General features: G+C 39.6%; 1 long non-coding RNA gene across 1 annotated transcript; it reads left to right on the top strand.

Annotated features, from left to right (window-relative positions):
- The first annotated feature begins 14,472 nt into the window (after positions 1-14,472).
- Positions 14,473-15,890, top strand: LOC134325051 (uncharacterized). The gene is made up of 3 exons (XR_010014250.1): positions 14,473-14,558; positions 15,132-15,267; positions 15,769-15,890. It is a non-coding gene; the product is annotated as an uncharacterized LOC134325051 (long non-coding RNA).
- Positions 15,891-19,191: the final 3,301 nt, after the last annotated feature.

Consider the following 19,191-nt stretch of genomic DNA (forward strand, 5'->3'; position numbering starts at 1 on the left):
ACTCACTCACATTTACTCACTCACACACTCACTCACATTTACTCACTCACTCACTCACTCACATTTACTCACTCACTCACTCACTCACTCACATTTACTCACTCACTCACTCACTCACATTTACTCACTCACACACTCACTCACATTTACTCACTCACTCACTCACTCACATTTACTCACTCACTCACTCACTCACTCACATTTACTCACTCACTCACTCACTCACATTTACTCACTCACTCACTCACTCACTCACATTTACTCACTCACTCACTCACTCACATTTACTTACTCACTCACTCACTCACTCACATTTACTCACTCACTCACTCACTCACATTTACTCACTCACTCACTCACATACTCACTCACTCACATTTACTCACTCACTCACTCACTCACATTTACTCACTCACTCACTCACTCATTTACTCACTCACTCACTCACTCACATTTACTCACTCACTCACTCACTCACTCACATTTACTCACTCACGCACTCACTCACATTTACTCACTCACTCACTCACTCACTCACATTTACTCACTCACGCACTCACTCACTCACTCACATTTACTCACTCACTCACTCACATTTACTCACTCACTCACTCACTCACTCACTCACTCACTCACTCACATTTACTCACACACTCACTCACTCACATTTACTCACTCACTCACTCACTCACATTTACTCACTCACTCACTCACTTACATTTACTCACTCACTCACTCACTCACTCAATTCTATTCAATTTGCTTTATTGACATGACAAATTCACACATTTGTATTGTCAAAGCGTTCATACAGTATATATAAATATAAAAAAAAGAGTATATACATATGGTAAAATGGTAGAGAGAATATCATTATGTAATAAAACAATTATTATTATTCACAAAAAAAAAAGAAAAAAAGAAAGAGAAGATATAATTGTGGTGTGTGTGTGTGTGTGGTGGGTGTGTGATGTGTGGTGTGCGGGGGGTGGGTGGTGGGTGGTGGGATTATCTGGTGTTTCACTCACTGTCCCGGAGTGTGTGCCACTCATGTACATATTTGTCTGCAGTGGAGGCTGATAGTCACTCTCCTAATATAATGGCCAGTTTCTGGCTCCCTGTCAGCATTCTGAAGCTGCTCACTTCTCTTTCTAACTGATTATAATATTTATTTCTGATTGTTGTGTACTTTGGGCAGTTCAGAAGGAAGTGCACCTCTGTCTCAACCTCACCTGTCCTGCAGTGACCACACAGTCTCTCCTCTCTGGGGATCCAGGACTTTTTTTAACCTGCCTCCCTCGATGGCCAGGCTGTGGTCACTCAGTCTGTATTTGGTGAGAATCTGTCTCTGCTTCGTATCTCGGACAGTTAGGAGATACGTGGCCAGGTTGTATTCATGTTTTAGGGTCAGATAGCAGTTTAGTCTGTTTTGGGATTGAGTTTGGGTTGTCCAATGTTCCAGATAAGTGTTTTTGAGGTGTTTGATAATTTGGGTGATCCTGATTGGTGTTTGGGAAGCAGTGCTGGTCAGAGAGTTGGGGTTGTTAGGGGTCAGTGTGTTGGTCAGTCTCTGGACCAGCTGACACAGGGGACTCTTTTCAGGGTACAGCTCTTGGGATTTGAGTGCTTGAAACTCATTCACATTTACTCACTCACATTTACTCACTCGCTCACTCACATTTACTCACTCACTCACTCACTCATTAACTTTCACTCACTCACTCACTCACATTTACTCACTCACTCACTCACTCATTAACTTTCACTCACTCACTCACTCACTCACTCACATTTACTCACTCACTCACTCACTCACTCACTCACTCACTCACATTTACTCACTCACTCACTCACATTTACTCACTCACTCACTCACTCACTCACATTTACTCACTCACTCACTCATTTACTCACATTTACTCACTCACTCACTCATTCACTCATTAACTTTCACTCACTCACTCACTCACTCACTCACTCATTAACTTCACTCACTCACTCACTCACTCACTCACTCACTCATTCACTCACTCAATCTCACTCACTCACTCAATTGTAAAAAGCGCTATATAAATTAATCTGACTTGACTTGACATACACATCTCACTTCATGAACTTTAAACCTCCTCATACTGCACAATTGCACCTTAATGACTGCTGATACTTGCACAATTCATTGCATAATTTGCACCTTTTACAAAAATAGTATTTTTATTTTTTGTATATAAAAAAGTTTTATATTTTTTATATTTTTTCATTTTTTATAGTAAGTTTTATTCTGTAGGTTTAATTCTGTTTTATGTATATATATACAGTGTATCACAAAAGTGAGTACACCCCTCACATTTCTGCAGATATTTAAGTATATCTTTTCATGGGACAACACTGACAAAATGACACTTTGACACAATGAAAAGTCTGTGTGCAGCTTATATAACAGTGTAAATTTATTCTTCCCTCAAAATAACTCAATATACAGCCATTAATGTCTAAACCACCGGCAACAAAAGTGAGTACACCCCTAAGAGACTACACCCCTAAATGTCCAAATTGAGCACTGCTTGTCATTTTCCCTCCAAAATGTCATGTGACTCGTTAGTGTTACTAGGTCTCGGGTGTGCATAGGGAGCAGATGTGTTCAATTTAGTAGTACAGCTCTCACACTCTCTCATACTGGTCACTGAAAGTTCCAACATGGCACCTCATGGCAAAGAACTCTCTGAGGATCTTAAAAGACGAATTGTTGCGCTACATGAAGATGGCCAAGGCTACAAGAAGATTGCCAACACCCTGAAACTGAGCTGCAGCACAGTGGCCAAGATCATCCAGCGTTTTAAAAGAGCAGGGTCCACTCAGAACAGACCTCGCGTTGGTCGTCCAAAGAAGCTGAGTGCACGTGCTCAGCGTCACATCCAACTGCTGTCTTTGAAAGATAGGCGCAGGAGTGCTGTCAGCATTGCTGCAGAGATTGAAAAGGTGGGGGGTCAGCCTGTCAGTGCTCAGACCATACGCCGCACACTACATCAAATTGGTCTGCATGGCTGTCACCCCAGAAGGAAGCCTCTTCTGAAGTCTCTACACAAGAAAGCCCGCAAACAGTTTGCTGAAGACATGTCAACAAAGGACATGGATTACTGGAACCATGTCCTATGGTCTGATGAGACCAAGATTAATTTGTTTGGTTCAGATGGTCTCAAGCATGTGTGGCGGCAATCAGGTGAGGAGTACAAAGATAAGTGTGTCATGCCTACAGTCAAGCATGGTGGTGGGAATGCCATGGTCTGGGGCTGCATGAGTGCAGCAGGTGTTGGGTAGTTACATTTCATTGAGGGACACATGAACTCCAATATGTACTGTGAAATACTGAAGCAGAGCATGATCCCCTCCCTCCGGAAACTGGGTCGCAGGGCAGTGTTCCAGCATGATAATGACCCCAAACACACCTCTAAGACGACCACTGCTTTATTGAAGAGGCTGAGGGTAAAGGTGATGGACTGGCCAAGCATGTCTCCAGACCTAAACCCAATAGAACATCTTTGGGGCATCCTCAAGCGGAAGGTGGAGGAGCGCAAAGTCTCGAATATCCGCCAGCTCCGTGATGTCGTCATGGAGGAGTGGAAAAGCATTCCAGTGGCAACCTGTGAAGCTCTGGTAAACTCCATGCCCAGGAGAGTTAAGGCAGTTCTGGGAAATAATGGTGGCCACACAAAATATTGACACTTCAGGAACTTTCACTAAGGGGTGTACTCACTTTTGTTGCCGGGGGTTTTGACATTAATGGCTGTATATTGAGTTATTTTGAGGGAAGAATAAATTTACACTGTTATATAAGCTGCACACAGACTACTTTTCATTGTGTCAAAGTGTCATTCTGTCAGTGTTGTCCCATGAAAAGATATACTTAAATATCTGCAGAAATGTGAGGGGTGTACTCACTTTTGTGATACACTGTATATACCTCTAATTGATGTGTGGAGGACAAGCAAAGTAAGAATTTCATTGTACAGTGTAACTGTTGTTTCTTTTGTGCACATGACAATAAAACTCTTGAATCTTGAAGTAAACAACAAAATGATTTGTCTGTTTTAAAAACAGTAATAATAATAAGTTAGAGGAACTTGTGATGGCAAAACTAAGATACAATTTTAATGGGAAATGATATTTTGTTTTTGGGTGTTTTTGGGGTTTATAATAAGATTTTGTGACATAAAACAATGAAGTTAAATAGGTACATTTTTTTTTACAAAAGGAAATGCTCAGATTTTTATAGCATTTACTTATTCAGTCACACCTAAAGGGACCTTGATGCAGCAACTTTACTTTATAGATGTTTTTGGGAGGTGGAGAGAATCTGGAGTAGCCTTAAAAAACCCACAGGTACACAGAGAGCACCTGGGGACTGCTCATTGACAGCGACCGAAAGCAAGGTGTGATATCCACGTCCCAGAAGCAATTTAACTATGTTTTCTTGTAGTCTTACTTGCTAAAGTTTGCCTTGCTAATTTTCTCTGGGGAACATTCAAAGTTGGGCAACTTGGTTTTGAATGTACTTGTTTTCTTTGCATGCACTTGAGAAGCATAATCAGAAAAAAAGCTTGAACATACCACATCAGGAGAAGAAGGCTGTTTACTTGTTCTTTCTTATGGCAGCTTTAACATGAGCAGCTGTTGGTTTATTCTTAAGATTTATTTATTTTATTTATTTATTTATTAGGATTTTAATGACATATTTACACACTTTGGCTACATTCATAACGGAAACGGTAGTTACTGCAGTAATAGCTCAGTGGTTAAGGTAGTGGACTAGTAAACAGAAGGTTGCCGGTTCAAGCCCCACCACCACCAAGTTGCCACTGTTGGGTCCCTGAGCAAGGCCCTTAACCCTCAATTGCTCATCGTGTTCAGCTCAGTGTGTAAGTCACTTTGGATAAAAGCGTCTGCTAAATGCTGAAAATGTAAATGTACTGCTTACACAAGATTCATCAGTTCACAAGTTTAATGTCAAACACAATCATGGACAATTTTGTGTCTCCAATTCACCTCACTTGCACGTCTTTGGACTGTAGGAGGAAACCAGAGACTCTGGAGGAAACCAACACAGACACAGGGAGAACATGCAAACTCCACACAGAAAGGACCCGGATCACCCCACCTGGGGATCGAACCCAGGACCTTCTTGCTGTGAGGCAACAATGCTACCCACTGAGCCACCGTGCCGCCCTTATTCTGAAGAAGACACATTTATACTTACAAGCTCAAATCACAGTGCCAGCCAGCTGTAACGCTTCATGGGCCAAGACAGACAAGAGGGGGTGGACACACACACACACACACACACACACACACACACACACACACACACACACACACACACACAGGCGTTATAACTGAAGTTTATTAATAACCAGACAAGACAGATAACACAGAATCAGACAAATGAACACAAGACCTAAGCTAAGCTAAATGCTAATCTAAACCAGCATGAACAAAGCTAAGCTAAATGCTAACACTAACTAATCTAAACACACAAACAATGCTAAACAGGAACCAAACTAAAACAGCACTAAGACAAGAGACAAATCTGACAAACGATGGCAAACAGGGGGCGTGGCACATAGGCACTCTCCAGGAGTGATCCAAGAAACAGAGGGGCTGAATTTGTGACACCAGCACTGGTGGGCTAGCATGTTGATCATGCATGTAATCATATGTTTTCAACCATGTCATAGTAGTTTGGGGAAGGCCCTTTTCTGTTTCGTCATGATTATGGTCCTTCTGCACAAAGCAAGGTTCATTAAGCCATGAGCAACACTGATTGATTAACTGAATGATTTATTTATTTATTTGACTAAATGGGCAGAAATTACCCCATGCACACTCAAGTATTTTGTAGAAAGCGTTTTTAAGCACCCAAAACCTTAATGACTAAAAGTAACAAAGATTTATTTAATTTAATATAAATGCAATATTAATAATAGAATAATTTTTTCTTACAAGCATGTACCAGAAAAGTAAAATATTTATTTCATAGCGGGCCCAGTTTTTCTGTCAACACAGGGCTCTATAACTAATAATAACCTGATATCTGGTAAAAAACTTGTAGGTCATACCTACAATGAGTTACAGTATCATGCAACCTCTACTCATATTACGTTGTAATATTGTCATTATAAAGCATCTAAAGTATTTATAAGCAATGATATGATTAAGCCAGTACAGTGAATGATACGTACAGTGTATCACAAAAGTGAGTACACCCCTCACATTTCTGCAAATATTTCATTATATCTTTTCATGGGACAACACTATAGACATGAAACTTGGATATAACTTAGAGTAGTCAGTGTACAACTTGTATAGCAGTGTAGATTTACTGTCTTCTGAAAATAACTCAACACACAGCCATTAATGTCTAAATAGCTGGCAACATAAGTGAGTACACCCCACAGTGAACATGTCCAAATTGTGCCCAAATGTGTCGTTGTCCCTCCCTGGTGTCATGTGTCAAGGTCCCAGGTGTAAATGGGGAGCAGGGCTGTTAAATTTGGTGTTTTGGGTACAATTCTCTCATACTGGCCACTGGATATTCAACATGGCACCTCATGGCAAAGAACTCTCTGAGGATGTGAGAAATAGAATTGTTGCTCTCCACAAAGATGGCCTGGGCTATAAGAAGATTGCTAACACCCTGAAACTGAGCTACAGCATGGTGGCCAAGGTCATACAGCGGTTTTCCAGGACAGGTTCCACTCGGAACAGGCTTCGCCAGGGTGGACCAAAGAAGTTGAGTCCACGTGTTCGGCGTCATATCCAGAGGTTGGCTTTAAAAAATAGACACATGAGTGCTGCCAGCATTGCTGCAGAGGTTGAAGATGTGGGAGGTCAGCCTGTCAGTGCTCAGACCATACGCCGCACACTGCATCAACTCGGTCTGCATGGTCGTCATCCCAGAAGGAAGCTGACGCACAAGAAAGCCCGCAAACAGTTTGCTGAAGACAAGCAGTCCAAGAACATGGATTACTGGAATGCCCTGTGGTCTGACGAGACCAAGATAAACTTGTTTGGCTCAGATGGTGTCCAGCATGTGTGGCGGCGCCCTGGTGAGAAGTACCAAGACAACTGTATCTTGCCTACAGTCAAGCATGGTGGTGGTAGCATCATGGTCTTGGGCTGCATGAGTGTTGCTGGCACTGGGGAGCTGCAGTTCATTGAGGGAAACATGAATTCCAACATGTACTGTGACATTCTGAAACAGAGCATGATCCCCTCCCTTCGAAAACTGGGCCTCATGGCAGTTTTCCAACAGGATAACGACCCCAAACACAACCTCCAAGATGACAACTGCCTTGCTGAGGAAGCTGAAGGTAAAGGTGATGGACTAAACCCAATTGAGCACCTGTGGCGCATCCTCAAGTGGAAGGTGGAGGAGTTCAAGGTGTCTAACATCCACCAGCTCCGTGATGTCATCATGGAGAAGTGGAAGAGGATTCCAGTAGCAACCTGTGCAGCTCTGGTGAATTCCATGCCCAGGAGGGTTAAGGCAGTGCTGGATAATAATGGTGGTCACACAAAATATTGACACTTTGGGCACAATTTGGACATGTTCTCTGTGGGGTGTACTCACTTATGTTGCCAGCTATTTAGACATTAATGGCTGTGTGTTGAGTTATTTTCAGAAGACAGTAAATCTACACTGCTATACAAGCTGTACACTGACTACTCTAAGTTATATCCAAGTTTTATTTCTATAGTGTTGTCCCATGAAAAGATATAATAAAATATTTGCAGAAATGTGAGGGGTGTACTTACTTTTGTGATACACTGTATATGCATGTAACATAAAAACACTTTTCAAACAAATGACAAAAAACAGGTGTGTCATTACAACTATTTTGTCAAAGATAAAAATGCGCAAGAATAAAGAGGTTGATAAATAAATCTTTAGTCCTGGTGGGTAGTACAAGTAGATTCTCAGTACACAAACACAGTAATATTAGTAGCTCTAATAAACCTAACATGAGAGGGCGGCACGGTGGCTTAGTGGGTAGCACTGTCGCCTCACAACAAGATGGTCCTGGGTTCGATTCCCAGGTGGGGCGATCCGGGTCCTTTCTGTGCGGAGTTTGCATGTTCTCCCCGTGTCCGCGTGGGTTTCCTCCGGGAACTCCGGTTTCCTCCCACAGTCCAAAAACATGCCACCAGGTTAATTGGAAACACTGAATTGTCCTATAGATACCTAGCCGCTAGATGCACTAGTGCATTGTAGTGCCGGTCCCAAGCCCGGATAAATTAGGGAGGGTTGTGTCAGGAAGGGCATCCGGCGTAAAAATTGTGCCAAATCAATGAGCGATCATGAGGATGACTCGCTGTGGCGACCCCTGAAAAAAAGGGAAAAAGCCGAAAGAAGAAGAAGAAGAATAAACCTAACATGAATGCCTTTAAACTGTGGGAGGAAACCCATGCAGACACAGGGAGAACATGCAAACTCCATACAGAAATGACCCAGACCACAATATCTGGGAATCTAACCCAGCGACAGCGCTACCCTTAAACCACCGTGCCCTTCTATAATGACAATTATAAGCAATCAAAATCATTTAGAGTACACTGTTAGAACTTTATAAGGCCTTATAACCAATGAATGACCTTTTCTTGTGATTTATCAGGATTTATCTCACATCTTGCCCCATGCAGCACTACATTTGCACATCTCATTTCCATTTTTTTAATTAATTTGCTTAGTGCTGCCTCAAGTATCTGATACTGAAAGAATTCTCACAGCAGAGCTGAAACACATCGTACTGATGGCTGTTCTCTCGTTCTGTCTTATGGCAACTCTAACAGGAGCAGCTACTGGTTATTTCTGGAAACAATACATCTATGTTAGCACAGGTTTATCCTGGAATGATGCTCAGGCCCACTGCAGAAACAATTATTTTGATCTGGTAACTTTTGAATCACAGGAGGAATTTGACAACTTTGTGAATAATGGACATTCTCCACACTGTAATCAAGGCTGTTGGATTGGGCTTAGCAGAAGTCCGTCTGAGGCATATAGTCAGTGGTCTGATGGAACCCAATTTCAATTTGAAATGTTTGATAAAAAATGGATGTACACTGGTAACTGTGCAAGTATGTATTATTATCTTTGGTATGCCAAAGACTGTTCAACACTTTTACATGTCCTCTGCTACACATGGAGGCCTACACTGGTTCTGGTGCCGGAGATGAAGACCTGGAGGGGAGCGCTGGAGCACTGCAGAACACACTACATTGATCTGATAAGCCTGGACACAGAGAGCGATCTGTTTGTGGCCAATAACAGGAGCAGGAATGCTACAATGCCCACTGGTTGGACTGGTTTGTACTTTCTGGATGGTTCATGGTCTTTTGTGAACGGTCAAGGTCTTGGAAGCCTGTTTTCACTGCCCTCATGCCCCATTCGGCCTTTTCGATGTGGAGCCAAAACCGGAGCTGAAGTCTTGGAGATCAGAGACTGTGAGGAGAAAATGAGCTTCATTTGTTACACTTACTGAAGGTAGGTCAGAAAAATGAATCAAACTCCACAAGTGAAGCAACACATTTATTCTCAACATAATCAATAAAACAATCAAATTATTTCATTTATTTCTCAGGCAACAAGGTTTACTGAAAACAAGACCCGGACAAGATGAAAAGAGAGAAGAAGCTCTCATACAGATAAATATTTACTTTTAGACACATTTGTGCAGATTCTACTGATAAAACATTTACTTTAATTGAATTTACACAATTTCATCTCTATGCTATAATATTATGTTAGTATATTGCTTTAATTATTTCTTAATGTACTGTAAAGCATCTACTGTACACTGTTTTTTTTTTCTTATATACAGTTCAGGTTCAATGTTTACACTATAATGGATCTGTTTGTTGTGGAATTTTGGGGATTTCAACAATTTCTAACTGTTCTTTTTTGTTGATTTTGTTGTGGAATTATACATGAAATAATTTGAATAGTAAAAAATAATTTTTTTTATAAATATAATTAATATGTAATGTAATCATTTTACGACAAAGTTTCCTATTTACTGTTCAACTAAATAGCCTAGCATTGCTTATCACTACATGAAGCATAGACTTAACATAGATTTAAATGTAGATAATCATTTATCACTTATTCACTCATTAATTAGATGAATTAGATGAATTAATTAATTAATTAATTAGATAAAATGAAACATTAATAAAATGCTACTGAATTTAAATGTTCTATTTATAATGTTCTAATATTTATTTTAAGTAAATGTTCTATTATTTATTTTAATTAAATGTTTTATTATTTATTTTAAGTAAATGTTCTATTATTAATTTTAAGTAAATGTTCTATTATTTATTTTAATTAAATGTTCTATTATTAATTTTAATTAAATGTTCTATTATTAATTTTAAGTAAATGTTCTATTATTTATTTTAAGTAAATGTTCTATTATTAATTTTAAGTAAATGTTCTATTATTTATTTTAAGTCAATGTTCTATTATTAATTTTAAGTAAATGTTCTATTATTTATTTTAAGTAAATGTTCTATTATTAATTTTAAGTAAATGTTCTATTATTTATTTTAAGTAAATGTTCTATTATTAATTTTAAGTAAATGTTCTATTATTTATTTTAAGTAAATGTTTTATTATTTATTTTAAGTCAATGTAAAATAAATTCTTATTTATTTTTATCCTCTAATGTTCTATTATAGTTGTATCCATTTGAATAAAGCATTGTAGCAATCTTTCATCAATTTCTGCCTTACATTTACTCACTTACATTTACTCACTTACATTTACTCACTTACATTTACTCACTCACTCACTCACTCACTCACTCACTCACTCAATTCAATTTGCTTTATTGACATGACAAATTCACACATTTGTATTGTCAAAGCGTTCATACAGTATATATAAATATAAAAAAAGAGTATATACATATGGTAAAATGGTGAATAGAATATCATTATGTAATAAAACAATTATTATTATTCACAAAAAAAAAGAAAAAAGAAAGAGAAGATATAATTGTGGTGTGTGTGTGTGTATGTGGTGTGTGTGGTGGGCAGTGATGGCATAGTTACCTTAAAAAAGGAATCTGATTACTGATTACTCCTTTAAAAAGTAACTTAGTTACTTCATGGATTACTTGATTTTAAAAGTAACTAAGTTAGATTACAAGTTACTTTATTAGTTATATAATGCGGTCCGCTAATGTATCCCATAATGCAACTGGAGCTGCGTAGGCGATTGAAGCGGAATAAGAAACAAGAAACACTCACATTTACTCACTCACTCACTCACTCACATTTACTCACTCACTCACTCACTCACTCACTCACTCACTCACTCACTCACTCACTCACATTTACTCACTCACTCACTCACATTTACTCACTCACTCACTCACATTTACTCACTCACTCACTCACATTTACTCACTCACTCACATTTACTCACTCACTCATTAACTTTCACTCACTCACTCACACACTCACTCACTCACTCACATTTACTCACTCACTCACATTTACTCACTCACTCACATTTACTCACTCACTCATTAACTTTCACTCACTCACTCACTCACTCAACCACCCACCCACTCAATCTCACTCACTCATTAACTTTCACTCACTCACTCACTCACTCACTCAACCACCCACCCACTCAATCTCACTCACTCACTCACATTTACTCACTCATTCACATTTACTCACTCACTCACTCACTCATTAACTTACTCTCACTCACTCACTCACTCACTCATTAACTTACTCTCACTCACATTTACTCACTCACTCACATTTACTCACTCACTCACTCACATTTACTCACTCACTCACTCATTAACTTACTCTCTCACTCACTCACTCACTCACTAACTTACTCTCACTCACTCACTCACATTTACTCACTCACTCACACACTCACATTTACTCACTCATTTACTCACATTTACTCACTCACTCACGCACTCACATTTACTCACTCACTCACTCACTCATTAACTTACTCTCACTCACTCACTCACTCACTCATTAACTTACTCTCTCTCACTCACTCACTCACTCACTCATTAACTTACTCTCACTCACTCACTCACATTTACTCACTCACTCACGCACTCACATTTACTCACTCACTCACGCACTCACATTTACTCACTCACTCACGCACTCACATTTACTCACTCACTCATTAACTTACTCTCACTCACTCACTCACTCACTCATTAACTTACTCTCACTCACATTTACTCACTCACTCACATTTACTCACTCACTCACTCACATTTACTCACTCACTCACTCATTAACTTACTCTCTCACTCACTCACTCACTAACTTACTCTCACTCACTCACTCACATTTACTCACTCACTCACACACTCACATTTACTCACTCATTTACTCACATTTACTCACTCACTCACGCACTCACATTTACTCACTCACTCACTCACTCATTAACTTACTCTCACTCACTCACTCACTCACTCATTAACTTACTCTCTCTCACTCACTCACTCACTCACTCATTAACTTACTCTCACTCACTCACTCACATTTACTCACTCACTCACGCACTCACATTTACTCACTCACGCACTCACATTTACTCACTCACTCACTCACTCATTAACTTACTCTCACTCACTCACTCACTCACTCATTAACTTACTCTCTCTCACTCACTCACTCACTCATTAACTTACTCTCTCTCACTCACTCACTCACTCAACCAACCACCTACCCACCCACTCAATCTCACTCACTCATAGGGTTGGGCGGTATTGCCGATTTTCATACCGTCACACCGTCTTCAGGAAATACCGCGTTATATGGGGGGGGGGTGGGGGGGGGGGGGGGCAAACTGTACAGTGTACACACGAGTGTAATTACAATATTTCAATGTTTTATTATTAAAAGATTTAACAATCTGAACGTCAAACATTGCTTATCTTGTCTGATCTATAATAAATACACATAAGTATAAATGCATGTGTATCAATTACACTTTAACACAAACATTAACACATAACATTTTGGCATTGTAATCTCTCTCTGCCCACACAAAACAGAATAATAGCAGGCTACACACTTCAATATATTTCAAAAGTTAACTGCTTAGTTTATAGTTACAGACAGGGCCGGAGTGGGCCCCTTTTTCAGCCCGGGAGTTTCATGCCCAAACCCGGCCCACTTTTTCCACGGAGGAAAAATTTGAATAAATGAAACAGCAGCTAGCTCTTACAATGACTTTTTATTGGGTATAAGTTCAGGTATATGTTGGTAAGTTAACAGAAAACACTTCACTTAAACAAGTTTAATTCAAATTTAAATCAGATAAAGATTTAAAAGGTAAAAAAATGTGATAAAGATGAAAAAGTATTTACATTTGTACATGAGCAATAAGTTGAAATAAAAATTAAAATTGCATTTGTCTTTTCAACAGAGAGGTGCTCTATTGTTAGGTTTACACTAAATTCTTAAGTAGCTTCACTATTTAGTAGGCTACCTACAGCATCAAAAGCCTCCTAAGCAGTGCACTTTATTAATAACGGTGTCATTGTCTATAGACATGAAACATGGCTTATTTGCTGCTCTGACAAAAAAAAAACATTTCATTAAGGGTTAGCCTATTTTGCTGAATAACGTAACATGCTTAAAGTTTTTTTTTTTTTTTTTTTTAAACAATTTAGCCTTTATTATGATGGTGTAAAATTGATAGTGATTTAGGCTATATGTCCATTTGTTAAAATAAAATAGGCTATCGTGCTGGCATCTTTCTGAATGTCTGAACAATTTAACATACATCATGTATATTCTCTACATTATATTTTACATTACAAATAACTATCTTAGTTTAAATAACTCTGTTAGACTATCCTCTACCTGTCCCTTCAGTAGTCATGGTCTCCTCGGGATCATCAGTACAGTAGCGTCGGAACAAAACATTCCATTAATGAGTTAGGCTATTTAATATATTACACTTCAAATTATGTTTATTATTTTCAGCTTGAAACTGGAAATTTGTGATTAATGGTGTGTATTGGGTTCTACAAAATAAACTACGCTAAGTTGACCTGGCAATGTTGCGCAATACCGGCTGCATGGGCTCTGTCCTCTGGAAAACTATGGCGTCAGATTAGTGCCAAAAGTCGAGAGCACATTTTATTTGTGCGCGAGCAGGATTTTCTCTGCTCTCGCACGAATTCACCCTGCTCGTTCACGAATAAGTTGTGCTCGCGCACGAAAGTGCATGCGCGCGCTCGAAACGCTGCTCTCGTGCTCAAATCGTATGCGCGCACTCAAAGCAAGCTGCGCTCGCGCTCAGATATTTCTTGCTCGCTCTCAGAACTGCACTTTGCCCTCGCGCTCGGAGTTTGCACGTTAAAACAGTGCCAAAAGTCGTCGACCAATCAGAATGTGTTTTCGGCTTCGACCAATGAGCTCCAGCTTCCCCTGCATTTTCATTGGTCGGAGAGAGTGAACCGTTGTGAAGACAAATGGACAATCAACGACCTCAGGTAAGATTAATAATTATTTTATTTTACACTATTTTTTAATAAAAAAAAAGTGTTAAAGAGAATTTAAAGTTAACTTTGTGTCATTATGTGAATATTGATAGTCAAATTTGACTTTGGAAAGCTAGCTAAAGCGGTACCCCTAACTTACATAAAATAGCTTTTGTGTATTTTACATGTTAATTAGTAAAGTAAAGCCTTTATACAGTAAAGTTAATGTGCTCACGAGTTTAGTGCCACAGTACAAAAATGGACTATTTTAGTCAATCAAAGTGGGTAGATCTGGAAGCTATAGCCACCTAAATGATATGATGAACTATCTCTAACACAACAGTGGACATATTATTTTCACTTTCCCAACCAAAACTAGAATATCAAACATGACACATTAAATAATTTAACTTCAACTCTTTAAAATAAAATGTTTTACAATTGAATGTTTTGCTGTTTTTTATTATTACAACAATTTTATAGTTTTTGATACCTTACAGTATGTCATGCTTTTGCTTTATTGACTATTATATAAAGTGTGAACATTGCATATTTACCATGCATAATGTAATGTTTTAAATGTAGGTTTCTGAATCATTTGCGGTGTTCAAGAAAAAGCCACATACAATAACAGCTTTCCCCTGGTGCATCTATTGTAGCTGAGATTCCCCCACCAGAATCCAGCAAGGAAGCAAGTAGTGTTAGAACACCAAGCAGTAAGGTAAAAACATATCTGCAATATCAACAATATCATAGTACCAACCAGTCTGCATTTAATATGGTGCACTTATTGTGTATTGATATTGTTAACACTAATGTTTTTATTTAGGCTTTATGTTCAGTGTGTCAAATATCAAATATTTTCCATTGGATTGTATAGAAATTCATGCCAGCTAGTGTGGAGAAAGATAACAATGTATTTGATATTATCTTCATTTTTATTACTCCTATAATTAAATTATAAGGACAATACTATCATATTAGGACACCGTTATAATTATTGAGTTAATGCATTAAATATGGCCCTTAATTCCAATTCTGCTTTGTTCACCTGCTATAATAACACCAGCTTGTTGTGTGTTTAAACTGTTGTAAAAATATGATTGACTACACTTCTCTAAATACATTTGCAGAGTGGTATGTACATGTATATAACAAGAAACACTGTAATCTATTCAAAAGTCAATGCTTATTTAGCTTTTTGGTGTTTCTTTCTGAACAGGCTAATGCAGACTTTACCACCTATGGTTAAGGCAGCTGATTCGCCCTCTCTTTGTCCAAGAACATTCTTTCAATGGCTCACAGGACAGGAACACATCAGACCAGTTCGTCTGTGGATATTTGTGCCCATTCAATAAATAAGTAAAACTAACTGTGTACTGTTATTTATTTATATATAATATCTATGAGAATAGAGTCAGTACAAGTCAGAGTCAGTACAAATGTTACATTTGCCACATTTGTTCCGGGGTCATAAAAGGGGATGGTGGTTCCAGCCTTCAACAAAGATCTGAAGGTCGGGGAAGAAACACAAGGTGTACCAGAAAGAGGTGCAGGGTATTTGCAATGTCCAGCATCCCATCTTGTTCAAGATTGTGCAGGATATCATAATATGTGGAGGTCACAGCTGTCCACACATCAACCAACAGCCTTTCAATTCTGTAAGACAAAATAAATTATTTAAAATGTAATACTTTGTTGACTGAATAACATCTGTGAAAAAGTGGTAGCTGTATAGAATTCAAGGACAACAATAGCCTTAAAATGTAGAAACAATAAACAGTGTAGGGAAATATATGTTGAAGAAATGTATAACTTAGACAATCAAGGACATTTGTGCCAGTATGCCCAATTTTTTCCCCGCTAATTAATCAATAACAATCATTTCATGTGTGCAAATGGACTGTAAATAATTCAGATCAATACATAAGCCAGACTGCTTACTACATACTGCTTTTTATGCAGCTACCCCTCCAAAGCTTTATGTCTTAGTAAGGCCTAGACAACAAGAAATCTAAGATAATTAGACATAGAGGTTAAAAGATGAGTATAGTCAGAATATGCCTGATCGTTAAAGCTTTAACAAATTCTACCCTTTTAAAATGATGATTTTATGTACTCTAAAATAAATCTAAAATTAAAATAATTAATAATCTTACCTGAGGTCGTTAATTGTCCATTACTCTCTTTACAACGGAAAGTTGGAGCTCATTGGTCGAAGCCGAAAACACATTCTGATTGGTCGACGACCTTTGGCACTGTTTTAACGTGCAAACTCCGAGCGCAAGGGCAAAGTGCAGTTCTGAGAGCGAGCAAGAAATATCTGAGCACGAGCGCAGCTTGCTTTGAGCGCGCGCATGCACTTTCGTGCGCGAGCACAACTTATTCGTGAACGAGCAGGGTGAATTCGTGCGAGAGCAGAGAAAATCCTGCTCGCGCACAAATAGAATGTGCTCTCGACTTTTGGTACTAATCTGACGCCATAGAACGCTACTTTACATGTGTTAGGATAAATCTTTTAGTTCAAAAGGTCCTGAAGAAAGCAGTCGGGAAGTCCAGAAAGTACTCTTTAAAACACTTTATTAAGTGTAAAAATGATCTGTGAATATATATCAGAGCTAAGCCGACCGACGCTCCTTTCTCCTGTAGTATAGAAACACAACCACGTAAGAAAGAGAGCCGCTTCCAAGCGCGCCGTTCTTTTTTAAACTCAGCTAGGCTCCTCCTCCTTTACTGCTGGTGGAGCCAATGAAGTGTGCTAAAAAGCCCAGGGCTCCGCCTCCCCCCCCTCGGTAGGAGTCAGGGAGGGAGCCTAGCCGGCGCCATGTTGAACAAAGGGAGCATGCGCAGCGCCATTTTGAACAAAGGGAGCACGTGGATGAATGCCGGAACACTTCCCATATTGACTATGTTTAATAATGATGTTTAATAATGATGTTATGTTCCGAAAAACCTAACCATTCCCCCTTGAAAGCATCTTAATGCTTTCACATTAACTTTTAACTATAGGTTAGGTGTCTCTAGATTCCAGGAGATAGGATAGCCGTCAGCAACCCCCAATTTAACCCCTTCTGACTACATGGCCACTGGGCTGAATTTTTTACAATAAAACGTTTCTAAAAATAAAAAGGCTACCAGTTAAACTAAAGGAACCGTACCTATCGCAACAGCTCCTAACCCTAAAACAAACAAACAAACAAAAAATAATAAAAACAGGAAATCAAAATAAAGTAATTTAAAAAATAGGAAATCAAAAAGAGAAGAAAAAATAAAAACAATGGGTGCGTAGCTTCCACAGGAAGTCCGTTCAGGTTGTCCTGCACCGGACGGAGCTGCAGATATTCAGAAGGGGCCCATAGCTCCTGTTTCTCTGCATGGCTCCTACTGTCCCATGGATTCTACCCTGTCGGTCTTACCTGTTTCCGCAGCGGCACAAATATTTAAACGATGTAACACAGAGAATATCCTTCCTAAAAATAGCAGAGTACCAAACATATATACATTGTAAACAATCCTGAACTAACCCCTTGCGTTTTGTAGCTAAACTATGTGTGTTGCACTTAACTAGTGTTTTCAAAGATGGTCTATGTGTCTGCGAACTATATGTTTATGTTTTTCCCTCCTAGTCTAATCAAATCCTTTCTCTTCTTCTTGTTCCGGTGGCTCCTCTGGACTCGTCTTCCGCATGGTTGGTTTCGTTGGGCTTTCTGCTGTTTTTTTGTTCCCTGTAGGCAGGTCCAGTTAGTGGCACTTCTGTCCCTTGGAGTGGGTCTTCCAGTCCCCTCAGTGTCTGCCTCTGCCAGTCCTTCCAAGTCTCCTTCCTTCATCACGGTGTGTGATCAGTAGTGCTGGTCCTCTCTCCTCATCTTGTCTGGTCGGTTTTACCTTTAATTAAGCAGAGTTAGTAGCACTTATACTGCTCGAAGTGGGTCTTCCGGCCCACCTTCAAGGGTATCCTCCTCATCATCATCTACATGATATCTCGACAAATCAGCCAACACCATCTGGATAACTGGTGGATCCTGCCCCCCTCTGCTTCCTCTACTCACTATATCTATCACAAATTTTTCTATTAATACCCTGATGCACGGGATACCACAACAACAACATATCACTAAAATTACCAATCCTACACATACTGACCTCACCAAACTCGTAATAACTTCCTTCCATGGCCCAAACATCCCTTCTAGCCACTTAACCCATTCATACACACATACAATCATACAACAGACAAACATATAAGCTACTTACCCAGCCCTCACCGCAGCCACCCCACTCCCAACATCGGGATACACGGCCACGGTGAGCTTAGACACCACTGCCGCAAGGCTTTCTGGGTAAAGCCCGTGCCAGACCCAGTGGCGACGCTACACTGCCCCCTCCCTAATGGTCAACCGTCCCGGTGACCTACTCACCAGCGTCCACTGGGTGGCTCCATGTCCAGACCGCACCCCATTACACTGCCGAGCCGCTCTTCCACCCACTGCTGGACCGGGCACCCTGCCCCTACAGCCACCTGGGCTAGCGCACTCAGACAGATCGGGCATATTGGCCCACTGTACCACCAGAGCCACCCAAATGCCACAATCCCACTTCTGACACCAATGTGGCGCCGGCGAGCAGGAAGGATAGCGTCAGGGCC

This window comes from Trichomycterus rosablanca, chromosome 1 (assembly GCF_030014385.1).
Source record: "Trichomycterus rosablanca isolate fTriRos1 chromosome 1, fTriRos1.hap1, whole genome shotgun sequence".
Taxonomy (NCBI): Eukaryota; Metazoa; Chordata; class Actinopteri; order Siluriformes; family Trichomycteridae; genus Trichomycterus; species Trichomycterus rosablanca.